Source organism: Mirounga angustirostris, unplaced genomic scaffold (assembly GCF_029215605.1).
Source record: "Mirounga angustirostris isolate CCGP_5_RB_7025 unplaced genomic scaffold, mMirAng1.0.hap1 SCAF_10, whole genome shotgun sequence".
Classification (NCBI taxonomy): Eukaryota; Metazoa; Chordata; class Mammalia; order Carnivora; family Phocidae; genus Mirounga; species Mirounga angustirostris.
In genome coordinates, this window is record NW_026991718.1 from 109,522,087 (window position 1) to 109,537,560 (window position 15,474).

General features: G+C 41.3%; 1 protein-coding gene across 6 annotated transcripts in view; it reads right to left on the reverse strand.

Moving 5' to 3' along the window:
* Positions 1-15,474, reverse strand: part of PTPRA (protein tyrosine phosphatase receptor type A) — a 166,870-nt gene that overhangs the window by 149,059 nt on the left and 2,337 nt on the right. Inside the window, exon 1 of one of the 6 annotated variants that reach the window (XM_064572904.1) lies at positions 12,121-12,262. The exons of the other annotated variants lie outside the window; for them this stretch is intronic. The gene's annotated coding sequence lies outside the window, so the exon portion shown is untranslated. Of the gene's footprint in view, positions 1-12,120; positions 12,263-15,474 lie in introns of those variants that run through there. 6 annotated transcript variants of the gene reach the window in all.

Sequence of the window (15,474 nt, forward strand, 5' to 3'; positions counted from 1 at the left end):
ATAAAATCTTTAAAAAAAAAAAAAAAAAGAGCTAAGTGAACTCACTTGCTGCCAAACTCAAGGTACAAGTAAATATGAACTTGTGCCTCAGCAAAATTACGTATTACTACACATTTTGAACCACCAACATCGTTCTAAGAACATTAACCTGCATGTGCTAATATGTGATTATACAATATAAATGTATAGATTATCACATAACATGGTAAGTGACTTGACAGAAATAAGCATAGGATTATACATAGATCAGAGTCGGGCAGTCTGTAACATAATGCTCACTGGAGGAGGTGCTCCTTATATAAAGAGTTTAATAAAAGTGGGAGACGGTTAGTCCAACCAAAGGCAGAGGATCTGAAGTATAGCACAGTGGGCACAGGGAAAAGGTAAGATTAAAAGGCTAAGAGGGGTTGGACTATAAAAGCTTGGTCTCATAAGGCATTTGGATTTTACCCAGAGGATTTTAAACTGGAGAGTGCTGTGATTAGATAAGGAAGTCAAAAAAGTACTCTTAGTAGCAATGTGGTAAATGACCTGGAACAAGGAAGTAAAAATGAGTAGACATCTAGGGACCCTGCAGCAGTCATCTCAGTGAGAAAAAACCTGAACTAAGGGACAGAAGGGATGGAAGAAATTAGACAAATTTGAGAAATACTGAAGGTAAAACAGGAATGCACCACTAACCGGATGAACATCATCATCCAAGTTTCCGGTCTGGGTTACTAGGTTGTACAACTCATCAAAATAGAGAATATAAAAATAACACATTTAAAGGAAGATGAGGGCAGTTCTGAGCCTGTTGGTGCCTAGGAAACAGCCCAATAGAGATAACCAGTAGTAGGTTGTTGGCTATCATCCAGTCTGTGCTGAGGACAAATTTTCTCCTAATTAGCAAGGAGCTGGAAGCTGAAACCATGGGCACAGGCATGTGCCTCCAGGAAGATTATGTAGGATGAAACACAAGAGGGCTGAAAATATTTGGTAAGTCCAAAAGTGATCAGAGAAGAAGGGCCTGGGCGCCTGAGTGGCTCAGTTGGTTAAGCGGCTGCCTTCGGCTCAGGTCATGATCCCAGTGTCCTGGGATGGAGTCCCGCGTCGGGCTCCCTGCTCAGCATGGAGTCTGCTTCTCCCTCTGCCCTCACCCCGCTCGTGCTCACTCGCTCTCACTTTCTCTCTCTCTCAAATAAAATCTTAAAAAAAAAAAAAGCTTTAAAAAAAAAAGAGAGAGAAGAAGGGCCTAAGGGAACTGAGGAGTGGCCACAGAGGTAGAGAAAAACCAGGACACTGTCACAGAACTTCTGGAAAGATAGTTCAGAGAGTAAATGTACAGTTAATAACATTTTCACAGTCTTTTCCCTCTCTCATCCCTTCTACATTTTCCCATTTCCTTCTTTATTGGGTAAATGACATTACAACTCTGGAAGAAAAAGATATGAACAACAAGAAGAGCTATATCAAACACACAGTACTGTTACTTTTGGTTAAGTTAGGATGTGGTTTTTACATGTGGATAATTAAGATTCAGCTAATGAAAAGCACTGGAAGTCTTAAGAGAGTGCATTACTAAATTTGTAAGTTTAATTTCTCAGTATTGCTCAAGTGTTTAAGGAGATTCTGCTTGTTAAGATGGTAACTGAACTATCAAGGACTAGTTGTGCTTGAGTATAAATGTACTTTAAACATCTAAGAAAATTTAATTTACTAACAAAGGAATATGGAAGAATTTAACCTGTTAAACTTGAATTAACATTAATTCAATAGTGAGTACAAGTTATTGCTCTTATTTCTATACAAATATTACAATGCTTATGGCACGCCTGGGTGGCTCAGTAGGTTAAGCGTCTGACTTCAGCTCAGGTCATGATCTCGGGGTCTTGGAATGGAGCCTGGCATCAGGCTCCCAGCTCAGTTGGGAGTTTGCTTGTCCTTCTCCCTCTGCCCCTCCCCCTGTTCATGCCCTCCCTCCCTCTCAAATAAATAAAATCTTCTTAAAAAATTATAATGTTTACAAGTACAATAACAAGACTAAAGGAAAACTAAATTTTTAATTTGGCACTTAAATAAGTTGAATATTAATTTAAACCCAAGTAATCTTTTTTTTTTTAGATTTTATTTTTATTTATTTATTTGATGGAGAGAGACACAGGGAGAGAGGGAACACAAGCAAGGGGAGTGGGAGAGGGAGAAACAGGCTTCCCGCCAAGCAGGGAGCCCGATGTGGGGCTCGATCCCAGGATCCGGGGACCACGACCCGAGCCGAAGGCAGAGGCCCAATGACTGAGCCACCCAGGTGCCCCTAAACCCAAGTAATTTTAAGTAGTCCTTTCTGTGCACAAAAGCCCCACTCAGATGTTAAAAAACAGAAAAGTGAGCTGCTGTTAACCACTACTTGTTTTACAATAGCCTTCAAAACAGAACCTTTGAAAACTAAGTGCAACTGAATAAATATTAAGCAATCTCTCCCACTAACATTGGAGAAACAACTGAACTCCACATAACCCCCACCACCCCTTACCCAAAGGTAAGAACAGCACATCCCAATCTGCTTTAACACCCCTTTTCATAAACATAAAATGCTCATACCCTCCTTTAATGTTAACTGAAATGTCAAACTTAAGAAACATTGTAAGGGGGGCACCTGGGTGGCTCAGTCAGTTAAGCACTGGACTCGGTTTCAGCTCAGGTCATGACCTCAGGGTCACGAGATCAGGCCCCAAGATGGTTTGTCACTCAGGGTGGAGTCTGCTTAAGATTCTTTCTCCCGGGATGCCTGGGTGGCTCAGTTGGTTGGGCACCTGCCTTTGGCTCGGGTCACGATTCCAGGGTCCTGGGATCGAGTCCCATGTCAGGCTCATTGCTCAGTGGGGAGTCTGCTTCTCCCTCTGCCTGCCACTCCCCCTGCTTGTGCTCTCTCTGGCAAATAAATAAAATCTATTAAAAAAAAAAAAAAAAGAGGGCGCCTGGGTGGCTCAGTTGGTTAAGCGACTGCCTTTGGTTCAGGTCATGATCCTGGAGTCCCGGGATCGAGTCCCACATCGGGCTCCCTGCTCAGCAGGGGGTCTGCTTCTCCCTCTGCCCTCTTCCCTCTCGTGCTGTCTCTCATTCTCTCTCTCTCAAATAAATAAATAAAATCTTTAAAAAAAAGATTCTGTCCTTCCCCCTACTCAGGTACTCTCTCTCTCAAAGAATAAAATCTTTAAAAAGGGGGGGGAGGGCACCTGGGTGGCTCAGATGGTTGAGCGGCTAACTCTTGATTTCAGCTCAGGTCATGATCTTGGGGTTCTGGGATCAAATCCAGTGTCAAGCTCCATGATCGTGGGGGGTCTGCTTAAGGATTCTCTCTCCCCCTCTGCCTTCCCACCCCCACGCTGGCACACGCACTCTCTCTCTAAAATAAATAAGTCTTAGAAAAGAAACACATTGAATGGGTGTGTCTTATTTCTGGAAGGCTTCACAAGTTTCCTAGTACTTGGGGATGCCCCCTGGAAAGGGGAACTTAGAAGATGGGGAAGAATTACCTTTTATTGTATATTTTTAGTACACAATAAAAATATTGGAATATTTTAACATGTACATGTATTATTCAAATGCATACATGATTTTAAATGAAGCCAAATTTAAAAATACAAACACTAACTAAAAAATATAAAACCAAGTTTTTTCTTTTTTCAAAAAATGCTTTTTCAAACTTGCCTCCTCTCCACCATAGACAGCCACTATTGAGAATCACCGCCTTAGAGGTTCACAACTGCTGCCAACAGCCACTATTGCTAACTGGGTACGAACTACAAGAAGAAAAAGAATCTTCTATGACTTCTATCAACTAGTAGCAAAGCCCTGGGCAGGCTAGCATCCCAGACTGAGAAAAGAGAGAAACACCAGCTGGAAGTCACTGTGAATTTAGCCTCTGTTAACATATAAGCAGGTTGAGGCGGGCAGTAAGAAGCACTGGAAAGCAGTGGTCTCACAGAGAAAGTAGAGAGAGGCCCTGAATGAGGGACTGGCCTCACTCCCTGAAAGGTGGGTAAAGCATTCACATCACTGGAGACATGGAAAGGACCACCAGGAGAACAGAACCATCCCTATAAAAGCTCTGCCACCCCTCCCCCAGTTCCTTTTAGAAGAGTTGAAGTCCTGGAACTATTCCACATTGCTCTGGTAACAATACTGCTGGTACTTCAATGGAAGACATTCTCTTTATTAACGGGTAGTATTAATGTATTTACAGCATTATATTAAGCCACCGGTCAACCAATGTTTGAAAGCTAATTGCTGGTTAAGCTACTTGTCAATCAATGTGTGAGAACTCCCTGCACCAATTCAGAGCTACCAGGTCTCAAGTTCTTCCCACACACAGCAGCTCAGTTCATTAACAATCATCGCTCCTAAAAAGCCTGGGTTCTGGAACCCTACTAACATTTCTAATGCTTAAATCATACCTATCCACCTGGGCTGCCTGGGTGGTGCAGTCAGTTAAGTGTCTGACTCTTGATTTTGGCTTGGGTCATGATCTCATCGTCATGAAATTGAGCCCTGCGTCAAGCTCCGAGTTCATCACAGACTCTCCTTGAGATTCTCTCTCTAAAATAAATAAATCTCTCTTAAAAAAAAAAAAATACTGGGCGCCTGGGTGGCTCAGTTGGTTAAGCGACTGCTTTCGGCTCAGGTCATGATCCTGGAGTCCCTGGATCGAGTCCCACATCGGGCTCCCTGCTCGGCAGGGAGCCTGCTTCTCTCTCTGACCCTCCCCCCTCTCATGTGCTCTCTCTCTCTCATTCTCTCTGTCTCAAATAAATAAATAAAATCTTTAAAAAAAAAAATACTATCCACCTATCTCCATCCCCACTCCCCCGACCCCAAACCAGTCCAGACCACCACCATTCCTGGCCAAATCTGCTCTAACAATCACCAAATTACTCTCTATGCCCTGTCCAGTTCATTCTCCACAGTAATGACAAATCTTCTGACTACAAAACAGCCAATCAATCCATGTGCACACCCCCAACAACTGCTCACCTATAAATATGACAAAGGTACTAATACATGTGAATGCTACAAAACATTCATTTTCAAAAGTACAAAATAATGATCACAATTATGGTTTTTATATGGGTAAGTATATGGTAAGTATAAAAACTACTGCTATCACTAATATATTAATATTAAACTTATTTTTAAAATATTAGTGTGACCCATATAATTAAATATTTCTCACTATGCTTGAAAAAATTCATTCTAATACTTTGTAACAGAGCAATCTAAAAGTTGGTCTCAAGTCAATACTTGGTTTTAATGGCTATCATAGTCAAAAAGAAACATGGGATCAAAAGGAAGGAACACTATGGCAGTGCTTACTAAATCGCGGTATTTATGGGGTTTTCCAACCCCAACCATTATGGATATGGATATCCAACCATATCCAACCCCAAACATTTTCCTTTAAATCTGACTGGCAGGGGCGCCTGGGTGGCTCAGTCGTTAAGCGTCTGCCTTCGGCTCAGGTCATGATCCCAGGGTCCTGGGATCGAGCCCCGCATCGGGCTCCCTGCTCCGTGGGAAGCCTGCTTCTCCCTCTCCCACTCCCCCTGCTTGTGTTCCCTCTCTCACTGTGTCTCTCTCTGTCAAATAAATAAAACCTTTAAAAAATAATAAATTAAATAAATAAATAAATAAATAAATCTGACTGGCAAATGTCCATCTTCCCTGATGTAAATTACTCTTGAAAACTAATCAGAACACATAATTTCTAACAAATGAATTTGAAACCCACTAAAACTATTCACTTGGAGTATTTTAACTTTTTACTATGGAAAATTTGAAACATACACAGAAGTGCCAACTCTATAATAAACTCTTTTATGCCTATTAACCAGCTTCAGTAACTCAATATATGATAAAGTATCTATAAACGTCTAAACACAATGAATTATTTTTTTTCAGAGAGAGAGGTAAATACTTCAGTACTTATCTCTAAGAGCAAAGAATCATTCCTCTTAATATATTATCATACTTTAAAGTGATTGTTTAAAAATCACCTAACAGGGTGCCTGGGTGGCTCAGTCGTTAAGTGTCTGCCTTTGGCTCAGGTCATGATTCCAGGGTCCTGGGAACGAGTCCCACATCAGGCTCCTTGCTCCGTGGGAAACCTGCTTCTCCCTCTCCCACTCCCCCTGCTTGTGTTCCTTCTCTCACTGTGTCATTCTCTGTCAAATAAATAAATAAAAATCTTGAAAAAAATCACCTAATATACAGATGATATTCAAATTATTCGCAATGGTTTCATACTTTTTTTTTTTTAAAGATTTTATTTATTTATTTGAGAGAGAGAATGAGAGAGAGAGAGAGAGCATGAGAGGGGGAAGGGTCAGGGGGAGAAGCAGACTCCCTGCCGAGCAGGGAGCCCGATGCGGGACTCGATCCCGGGACTCCAGGATCATGACCTGAGCCGAAGGCAGTCGCCCAACCAACTGAGCCACCCAGGCGCCCCCCCCCCCTTTTTTTTTAAGGGACGCCTGGGTGGCTCAGTCGATTAAGTGTCTGCTTTCGGCTCAGGTCATGATCCCTGGGTCCTGGGATCGAGTTCCATATCAAGCTCCTTGCTCAGTGCAGAACCAGCTTCTCCTTCTGCCTGCTGCCCCCCTCCTTGTGCTCGCTCTCTCTTTCTCTCTCTCTGACAAATAAATAAAATCTTTAAAAATATGTCTTTTTTTTTAAAGATTTATTTAAGTAATTTCTACACCCCACATGGGGCTCAAACTCATGACCCCAAGATCAAGATTCAGATACTCTTCCGACTGAGCCCGACAGGCGCCCCTCATAAATATCTCTTTACAGTTGGTCTGTATGAAACAGGATCTAAACAAGGTCTACACATTAATTACACTGAGTGAATAGGTGTCTACTCTTTTCTAATCTGTAATAATTCCTCCATTTTTTGTGCATTTATTTTGAAGTAACTGGCTTTGTTCTTCTGTAGAATTTCTCACATTATGATTTTCTAATTACATTCTGTAAACTCATAGTTAGATCTAGAAGTTCCATTAAGAGTCAGGTTTGAGGGCGCCTGAGTGGCTCAGTCGGTTAAGCGACTGCCTTCGGCTCAGGTCATGATCCTGGAGTCCCTGGATCGAGTCCCGCATCGGGCTCCCTGCTCGGCAGGGAGTCTGCTTCTCCCTCTGACCCTCCCCCCTCTCATGCTCTCTCTCTCTCATTCTCTCTGTCTCAAATAAATAAATAAAATCTAAAAAAAAAAAAGAGTCAGGTTTGATTTTGTAGGGGAGAGAGTATTTCATGAATGGTGTTATATTTTTTCCTTTTGTATCACACTAAAGGAATATAAGGTTTGGTTGTATCCACTTTGGAGATAACATGATTGATCAGAAGATTGTCAGTCTGATCCTTCTATTATTATAGAGTTCCCTAATGGCTTTAGCAACCACTGATGATCAATGTCTAGGTACTTTATTTCATTAGATCACTTGGAATTTTTTTTAGAAATACATCCGGAGATTTTTATCAGGTAACAAATTTTTGTTTCCAAGTTTTTCATGTGTAAAATTATGAGAGTTTTTATAGGTATAACAAAGTAACAATGAGATCATGAGTCATCGGGGAAATGCAAATCAAAACCACAATGAGATACCACTTCACACCCACTAAGACAGCTATAAATGAAAAAGACAGAGGGGGCGCTTGGCTGGCTCAGATGGTGGAGAGTGCTTTTTGACTCTTGATCTTGGGGTTGTGAGTTCCAAGTAGGCGTGAAGCCTACTTAAAAAAAAAAAGAGTAACAAGTATGCTGATGATATGGAGAAACTGGAACTTTTGTGCATTGCTGTTGGGAACTGTAAAACGATGCAGGTGCTTTAGAAAACAGTTTTGGCAGCTCCTCTACAAATTAAACAGTTATTACCATTAACCCTCCTAGGTACCATTCCTAGGTATATACCCAAGAGAAACGAAAACATATGTCCATCCACATAGGAACTTGTACATGTTCATGACAGCACTATTCATAACAGGCAAAAAGTGGAAACAACCCAAATGTTCATTAACTGATTTATGGATAACAAAATTGGTATATTCATACAACGGAACATTATATTATTAAGCTACAAAAAGCAATAAAGTACTGATACATGCCAAAACATGGATGAACCCCAAAAACATTATGCTAAGTAAAAGCCACATATTGAAGGATTCCATTTATATGACATGTCCAGAATAGGCACATCCACAGAGACAGAAAGATAACTGATTGCCAGAGGCTAGGGAAAGGACTGAATGGGAAGTGAAGCTAATGGGTGCAGAATTTCCTCTTGGGATAATGAAAATGTTCTGAAATTAGATAGTGGTGATGATTGCACAACTTCAAGAATATACTAAAAACCACTGAACTGTACATTTTAAAAGAGTGATTTAAGATTTATTCATTTGAGAGAGACGAGTGAACAAGCACACTCGCACAAGCTGGGGGGGCCACAATCTCATGACCCTGAGGTCATGACCTGAGCCTAAACCAAGAGTCAGACACTTAACCAACGGAGCCACCCAGGTGCCCCTAAATGGTGAATTTATGGTATGTAAATTATATTTCAATAAAAGTATTTTTTAATTACTAGGAAAAGGCTATTGCACAGCATATTTCTTTATAAGAAAAAAAGCAGTTACTTTTCAGTCAGTTAAAATAACTTCACTTGAAGAGACAGATTAAGGATATTAATTTTTCAAATAATATTTGCCAAGTAGCACACACAGAAAAAGTCAAATTTCTTATAAAAGAAAAATGCATAACATCAATTTTACTTTACTACAAGATAGCCAACATATGATAATCTGCCTCAATAATCCATTAAGTGGCAGTGAATGAATTTCATCCTTTTATTCAGTCAAAGCAACTGTCTATCTGTAGTTCACATTTAGACAATTATTCCACAAAGCAATGTTATTAAGGCAGTCATTTACTATTAAGAATGTATCTTCTCCAGTACAACCTTCCTCCAGTAGCTCACAAAAGATGTGATTTTGGGGGGATTTAGTTATTAAAAGAAAATCTAGCAAATACTAAGACATGATAGAAGCTTCTATACTTTTATAACTACGTATACAGAAACCCCCCACACTGCAAAATTTGTCCCATTATTGTTCAAATCTTCAGCAACATTTTCTATTCCTCATACAAGAGTATTTGCTGAAAAAGGAATGCATTTTGGCTTCTTGACATATTGTTTTGCAGTCTTTTTTTAAAGCAAGCCTTTTAGGGGGTGGGGTGCATCAGGAAGAACCTGTCAATGGTATGTGCCTTTTTGTCTTTTATAAGAACAAGAAACCTCGGGGCGTCTGGGTGGCTCAGTCAGTTAAGTGTCTGCCTTCAGCTCAGTGACGATCCCAGGGTACTGGGATTGAGCCCCGTATGGGGCTCCCTGCTCCGTGGGAAGCCTGCTTCTCCCTCTCCCACTCCCCCTGCTTATGTTCCTTCTCTCACTGTGTCATTCTCTGTCAAATAAATACATCTTTAAAAAAAAAAAAGAACAAGAAACCTCAAAATATATATATACTTTAATCACTAGGTTAGTAAAATTGTGTAGAGCATCTGATTGAATAGCCTATGACTTTAAACATCACTGGAAAGAGAAAAATGCTGAGGTCCTCTTTATGCTCCATATGCTTAGTTTTCAAATGCCCTGGTACTAATGACAGCCTTGTATTTTATTATTTTATATCACAAGGTTCTACACACTCTTAAGATTCCTATTAATGACAGAGGATGTAAATGCATGTTTCAAATAGGCTTCCTGATACTTTCTAATGTAATAAAAGCTGACTTATTTAAACTGATTTAATAGCTCAGTGACAGTTTATAATAGGAGCTGAACAAGGATCAGCTCCGCCATTGTTTGTTTCTGCTTGCATTTCTTCAGTCACTGGTTTCTTTGCAGGAATTGTTTTAAGCCACTTGTCCATTTTGTGAAGGTTTAATTTTAAAAAAAACCACAACAAACTAGGTAATATAAACTGTTACCAATGTTGCAATACACTGAAAGGAAATGTATGATTATGGCTGTGCTTGCTCACTGCAGAACTCCCTTCTCTTCCTTCAGGACACCCAAAATTCACAGTAACACAGTTAACACTGACTTACAGACCCAATTCCTAAATTTAATGTTTTACCTTTTTTTTTTTTTGATAAATAAAAAGCTCTAAAATTTCCCCCAGCATCCCAGTGAGTCATCGTATCTACCTCACTTTGAAAACTACCGCTCTAGATTGCAGACACAGTGAGCCTTTTACAACTGCAATCAGTTCACTCTCCTCCTTATCATCCTATAATGGCTTAGCTCTGCCTTCAGGATAAAGTCCAAAATCCCTGCATCTTATACAGGGCCCTCAACTCTGGCTCCTGCCTCTCTCTAGTCCAGTGGTTCTCAACCCTGGATGCATATGGGAAACACCTAGGGACTTAAAAATATTTATACATTCTCAGGTCCCACCTTAGACCAATTAAATCAAAATACCTGGAGGTGGGGTATTTGCATCCCTGATTTTTTAAGTTCCCCAGGTGAATCTAAAGTGCAGCCAGTGTGGAGAACTACCCCTCTTACTCACCAAGGTCTCAATTAGGTCTTGTTACTCCAGATGTGATCCACCCACCAGCAGCATCTGCCTCACCAGGGAGCTGGTTAGTAATGCAGAATCCTAAGTCCCGCCCCAGACATACTGAATCAGGACTTGGCATTTTAACAAGGTCTCCAGATGGTTCATGTGAACATTAAGTTAGAGAAGCAATGCCCTTAGGTACCAAACCCCTTCCCAGCTCAGGGACTTCATAAGTATTATCTAACATCGAACCTCTCTGGCATTAGCCCACAAGTGAGAAAGGACAGACATCACATCCATGTTACTTTGGGATATCCCCAGCTCCTGGCACAATGTCTACTATTTTCAGTTGAACATCTAGTCTTACATTTCATATCAACATGATCTTATCCTAAATTTCCACAACATTTCTGACCTATTAACCATGTCTTTCATCAAAAACAAGTTTCCTTTAGATACGTAACTCTTGGATACTATAAATTAAACCTAATTCAAAGTACCATTATATTTCGGTTGAATAAAATATTAGGTTGTGTTTGTAACAGTACTGGCTGGACTGTCAGGAAACAGGGCCACATAAATTGTTGATGGTGTTATAGCTTAGTTCAACCTTTCCAGATAGCAATTTGGCACTGGAACTGTAACCTGAGTCAGTGAACCCATTTTAGGGGCAAGAGTCCAAGAAAATAATCCAAAAGATGTATTTGAGCAAGGATGCTCAAAAGTACCATTTATGGGGCACCTAGATGGCTCAGTCAGTAGAGTATGCAACTCTTCATCTCAGGGTTGTGGGTTCGAGCCCCACGGTGGGTGTAGAGATTACTTAAAAATACAATCTTTTTATTTATTTATTTATTTATTTATTTATTTTTAAAGATTTTATTTATTTGACAGAGAGAGACACAGTGAGAGAGGGAACACAAGCAGGGGGAGTGGGAGAGGGAGAAGCAGGTTCCCCGCTGAGCAGGGAGCCCGATGCGGGGCTCGATCCCAGGACCCTGGGATCATGACCTGAGCCGAAGGCAGACGTCTAACGACTGAGCCACCCAGGCGCCCCTTATTTAGTTATTTTCTTAAGGCAGAGGGTGGGGTCGGGGGTTGTGCAGAGGGAGAGAGAGAATCTTAAGCAGCCTCCACGCCCAGCATGTGAGACTGACACAGTATTTGGCGGGGACAGACACACACCTGGGTGGCACAGTCAGTCAAGTGCCTGACTCTTGGTTTCAGCTCAGGTCATGATCTCATGGGTTGGGGGATCAAGCCCTGGGTATGGCTCACATGCTGGGCATGGAGGCTGCTTAAGATTCTCTCTCTCCCTCTACCCCTTCCCCCCTCCCTTCTCATGCCAGTACATGCCTACTAACTCTCAAATAAATAAATCTTAAAAAGTATAATAGTAAAAAGGATAAAATAAAGGAAAAAATTTAAAAGACTGTACAAACTAGTTATCAGTGCACAGATTACTATTCTGCGATTTAAATTAGATACATAAATGAGTAAATATAAAATATTTTATGCTAGGGGCACCTGGGTGGCTCAGTCGTTAAGCGTCTGCCTTCGGCTCAGGTCGTGATCCCAGGGTCCTGGGATCGAGCCCCGCATCGGGCTCCCTGCTCCGTGGGAAGTCTGCTTCTCCCTCTCCCCCTGCTTGTGTTCCCTCTCTCGCTGTGTCTCTCTCTGTCAAATAAATAAATAAAATCTTAAAAAAAAAAATTTTATGCTATTCAAGAATACAACAATCAGGGCGCCTGGGTGGCTCAGTTGGTTAAGCGACTGCCTTCGGCTCAGGTCATGATCCTGGAGTCCCGGGATCGAGTCCCGCATCGGGCTCCCTGCTCAGCAGGGAGTCTGCTTCTCCCTCTGACCCTCCCCCCTCTCATGTGCTCTCTCTCATTCTCTCTCTCTCAAATAAATAAATAAAATATTGAAAAAAAAAAGAATACAACAATCATATTCTGTATGTACTGATTATTAATACAAAAAAAAAAAAGCTATGCCTGTATACTGACACAAATGGATGTGAATTTAAAGTAAATACAGGGGCACCTGGCTGGCTCAGTCAGTAGGATATGTGTCTCAATCTCAAGGTCTTCCAGTTCAAGCCCCACCTTGGGTGTGGAGCCCACTTAAAAATAAATAAATAAATATAGTTTGGGCAGGGGGACAGGCTAAATAGGTGATGGGGATTACGGAGTCCACTTGTTGTGAGGAGCACCAAGTGACATATGAAGTGCTCAATCACTATACTGTACACCTGAAACTAATATAACATGTAACTGGAATTAAAACTTAAGAAAAAAAGCAAATATAGTTTTACATTTAGTAAATTCTCCTTTCTATAGAGAATATATATATACATATTTTTTAAGATTTTATTTATTTATTTGACAGACACAGAGACACAGCGAGAGAGGGAACACAAGCAGGGGGAGTGGGAGAGGGAGAAGCAGGCTTCCCGCTGAGCAGGGAGCCCGATATGGGGCTCGATCCCAGGACCCTGGGATCATGACCTGAGCTGAAGGCAGATGCCTAACAACTGAGCCACCCAGGCGCCCCACATATTTCTTTTTTTAAGTAAACTCCACACCCAACGTGGTGCATGAACTCATGACCCCAAGATCAAGAGTTGCATGCTCTACTGACTAAGCCAGCCAGGTGTCCCTACAGAGAATATATTAAAACAAATTCGGGGGGGACGCCTGGGTGGCTCAGTCGGTTAAGCGTCTGCCTTCAGCTCAGGTCATGATCCCAGGGTCCTGGGATCGAGTCCCGCATCAGGCTCCCTGCTCTGCGGGGAGCCTGCTTCTCCTGCCTCTGCCTCTGCCTCTCTCTCTCTCTCTCTCTCTCTCTCATGAATAAATAAATAAAATCTTAAAAAAAAAAAAAAAAAACATTCTGGGGCACCTGGGTGGCTTCGTTGGTTAAGCGTCTGACTCTTGGTTTTGGCTCAGGTCATGATCTCAGGGTCATGGAGATTGAGCCCCACATTATGCTCCACACTCAGCATGGTGTCTGCTTGAGATTATCTCTCCCACTCCCTCTGCCCCTCTGGCTCATGCGCTTGCATTCTCTCTTTCTCTAAAATAAATAAATAAATCTCTACAAAATAAGTAAATAAAAATAAAACAAATTTTAATGTTGGGTTATTTATGGGTTTGCCGTTCAGTTTTATTAAGTTAGTGCTATATAGTGCTATTTTTGTTGTACTCAGACTCACTAAAAAGACATTTCTTCAGCTCTGGTATTTGGGAACATTAGTTACTGCATTAGAAGTAAAAAGACAAGATCCGTATTTGGTCAGCTTCCTGCTTATAACTCAAATTCACACTTCACCTGCATCTCACTTTTTCCACATGAAGGTGGAGAAAAATAATGCAACAATGTTTACAAATCAATTGAGTGCCTCCAATGAAAGGTGCTGGGCAAATACAAATATCAGAACTGCTTAAAAAACCACCACCACCACCACACTGACAAGTCACACAAGTCACTTATCCTTCTGAACCTCAATGTCTCCCTTTGTAAACTGAAAGAAATCAGTTAAAATCACATGGGAGGAGATTAGTGAGAGAAAAGTAGGCATATGATAGCCGAAAAAGCATCCCAGGTGATCCTGATGTATACTCTGATGAAGAACCACTGAGTCCCATTCACAGTTTTTGGGAGGAGAATGATTAAGTTAATACAAACACCTTGAAAGGGCGGTGATTTGGCTATAGGTTTGAAAATTTTAAATGCATATATATCCTTTAACCCAGTAATTTCACTTCTAGAAATATATTGTTCAGGTAACTTCACACATGAGCTCCTTACAAAGTACTATGTACAAAAACATCCATTGTAACACTGTAATAGAAAAACCTGGAAACTTAAATATGGTTTAACCTGAAGACTAGTTACAAATTATGGTGCAACCCCACAATGAAAAAAGTAAAAAATGTCAACAGAAAGAATGAACAGCTTTATATCTACTAATATGGAATGATTTCCTAAATATGTTAAAAAGGAAAAAGGTGTGACTGGTATGTACCATGGCGGGAGGAATATGGATAGGTAGACTCATGTTTATAAAGGAACAGTGTCTATGTAAGGCCACTGAAACGAAACTCCAGTCATCTCTGGAGAGTTCAGGGTAAGAGGGAGACTTATTTTCCTCTGTGTTCCCTTTTATACTGCTGGAGTGTTTTCTCTTTCTCCCCCCACCCCGGCCCCTTTTCTGCTGGAGTGTTTTCTCACATGTGTTTATCTTTTCCTGAAACTGAGGATTCTCTCAAGGCCTCCCTCTGAGTCTGAGGCTACGATTCCATCTCTGTAGGGCCTCAGCATTTCCTCCAAATTGCAGGGGCATCAGCTTCTGGCCCCACACTGCCCCTAAATGACTTTTCCAAAGCCTAGTCAGCCCAAGGTTTCTGTCTTTAAAATCCTCCAGTGGCTCTCCACTGCCCAAACTTGAAAACAGCACATACAGCCCTGCAAGCTCACCCTACTCTCATCTCCCACCCTTCTCCCCTCTACCCAATCCAGTTGTTTTAACTTCTCCCGGTTCCCCAAGGACAATGGACTCCTTCTTTCCTATATCCTGTCTATGACACACAAACTCATATGCATCCTCTGTGACCCAAAGGCCCCCCTCCCAGGAAAGGAATGCTCTCTGTACAGCCTGACAGATGTTCTGGAACTAGACGGCCAAGATTCAAATCCTGACTATTCCCTCATGTGCCCCCTATATGGCCTCAGTTTCCACCCTTGTCAGATAGGAAAAAGCCTTGACTGTTCAAAGGATTAAATAAGATAATTCATGGAATGAATTTATTACACGGTCTCTCACAAGGCAAATAAAAGACAATAGTTATTATCATTATTACATTCCCATGGCACTTG